The sequence below is a fragment of the Populus nigra genome, chromosome 2, assembly GCF_951802175.1.
Source record: "Populus nigra chromosome 2, ddPopNigr1.1, whole genome shotgun sequence".
Taxonomy (NCBI): Eukaryota; Viridiplantae; Streptophyta; class Magnoliopsida; order Malpighiales; family Salicaceae; genus Populus; species Populus nigra.
Window position 1 is genome coordinate 12,885,732 of NC_084853.1, and position 2,500 is coordinate 12,888,231.

Below are 2,500 nucleotides of genomic sequence, written 5' to 3' on the forward strand. Positions count from 1 at the left end.
CCGGAATCGGGTCGTCGCCGGCCGGAAAACGGGTCATCGATGCCGGCAATACTTCGGGCCATGAGGCCCCCCACCTTAGTCCGAGTTTAGCAACAGCCCACATATCCCCCGCGGCAGGCCTATGGGCGCCAGGCCAGCGCGCCCCATGGCCAGTCAGGGGGCACCCCCCTAAAGAGCAATAAGTGTCATTGAAGCTCTGGCAGGGGGAGACACTACTAGGTCCCAGCTGTCACCCCCCCTCTAAAAAATTCATTTCTTGGTATTTTGAGCTGAAATTTTGCACAGAGGTTGGCAAAAATCCAATCCAACTTTATTAATTTTTCCAGAATTTTTCGAGGTCGGGAAGTATTTTTTTTTATTTTCCTACCATTAAAAATCGAGGAAATCGGAAAAAATAGGAACCGGCCCGGAATGACCCCAAATTCAGTGGGCAGCCTCATAAAAATATGGCTGATTTTACTGGATTGATTTCATGTGGAAAGCACGACGTTTTGTTGTAGGAATGCGGGAACCCCGGCGGCTCGCCTGCCGCGGCCAGCGACGTCGGGCTGGCCCCTGCAGCGCCTAGCCTCTCCCACGCGGGGGGCAGGCCAGAACGCGGGGGGCCAGGGCCCGAAGGCAGCCCCCCCGCGGGCGAGAGAGCAAGCCAGCAGGGGCTGTCGCCTGCCGCGGCCAGCGACGTCGGGCTGGCCCCTGCAGCGCCTAGCCTCTCCCACGCGGGGGGCAGGCCAGAACGCGGGGGGCCAGGGCCCGAAGGCAGCCCCCCCGCGGGCGAGAGAGCAAGCCAGCAGGGGCTGTCGCCTGCCGCGGCCAGCGACGTCGGGCTGGCCCCTGCAGCGCCTAGCCTCTCCCCCGCAGGGGGCAGGCCAGAACGCGGGGGGCCAGGGCCCGAAGGCAGCCCCCCCGCGGGCGAGAGAGCAAGCCAGCAGGGGCTGTCCGCGCGTCGCGCGGCGCGGCATGGCTGCGGGGGCCGCGCGCGCGCGCGCCCAAGCGCCCAAGGGCCCCCAAGGGCCCCAGGCCCTCAGGCCCCAGCGCCCCAGCGCCCAGCGCGGGCGGGCGCGCGCGCGCGTGTGGTCTTTGAGGGGCGCCGGCCTGGTGGCTCCCTAAAGAGCAATAAGTGTCATTGCAGCTCTGGCAGGGGGAGACACTACTAGGTCCCAGCTGTCACCCCCCCTCTAAAAAATTCATTTCTTGGTATTTTGAGCTGAAATTTTGCAGAGAGGTTGGCAAAAATCCAATCCACCTTCATTAATTTTCCCAGAATTTTTCGAGGTCGGGAAGTATTTGTTTTAATTTTCCTACCATTAGAAATCGAGTAAATCCGCAAAACTAGGAACCGGCCCGGAATGACCCCAAATTCAGTGGGCAGCCTCATAAAAATATGGCTGATTTTACTGGATTGGTTTCATGTGGAAAGCACGACGTTTTCTTGTAGGAATGCGGGAACCCCGGCAGCTCGCCTGCCGCGGCCAGCGACGTCGGGGACGCTGGCCTGCGCTGTCGAGCCCGCGAGGGCTGTCTCCGCGGCAGGCCCCCCCTGAACGGGGCACGACAGGCCACCGCGCTGGCTCGTCCAGCGTCGACAGTCCCTCGTCCAGGTTTCAGATCGCGCCAAGTCGAACCCATGACCTGCTCAAGCCATCGTGCGCTGCCGAATTCGCATCTGCGTGTAGGCTGCCATTCCACGCGGCAGCCCCTGTTTTCGTCAGCGTGCCCCCCTGACGAATTTTCCTGCCTGGCCCAGTCCAGCGTCCAGCCCCTGTTCGTCGAAAAATCTGCGCTGCTGATTTTCCACGACGAGCCTACTTTCGTCAGCGTGCCCCCCTGACGAATTTTCCTGCCTGGCCCGGCCAGTCCAGCCCCTGTTCGTCGAAAAATCTGCGCTGCCGATTTTCCACGCGGCAGCCCCTGTTTTCGTCAGCGTGCCCCCCTGACGAATTTTCCTGCCTGGCCCGGCCAGTCCAGCCCCTGTTCGTCGAAAAATCTGCGCTGCCGATTTTCCACGCGGCAGCCCCTCTTTTCGTCAGCGTGCCCCCCTGACGAATTTTCCTGCCTGGCCCGGCCGGTCCAGCATCCAGCCCCTGTTCGTCGAAAAATCTGCGCTGCCGATTTTCCACGCGCAGCCCCTCTTTTCGTCAGCGTGCCCCCCTGACGAATTTTCCTGCCTGGCCCGGCCGGTCCAGCATCCAGCCCCTGTTCGTCGAAAAATCTGCGCTGCCGATTTTCCACGCGGCAGCCCCTGTTTTCCTCAGCGTGCCCCCCTGACGAATGTTCGTCGAAAAATCTGCGCTGCCGATTTTCCACGCGGCAGCCCCTGTTTTCCTCAGCGTGCCCCCCTGACGAATGTTCGTCGAAAAATCTGCGCTGCCGATTTTCCACGCGGCAGCCCCTCTTTTCGTCAGCGTGCCCCCCTGACGAATTTTCCTGCCTGGCCCGGCCGGTCCAGCATCCAGCCCCTGTTCGTCGAAAAATCTGCGCTGCCGATTTTCCACGCGGCAGC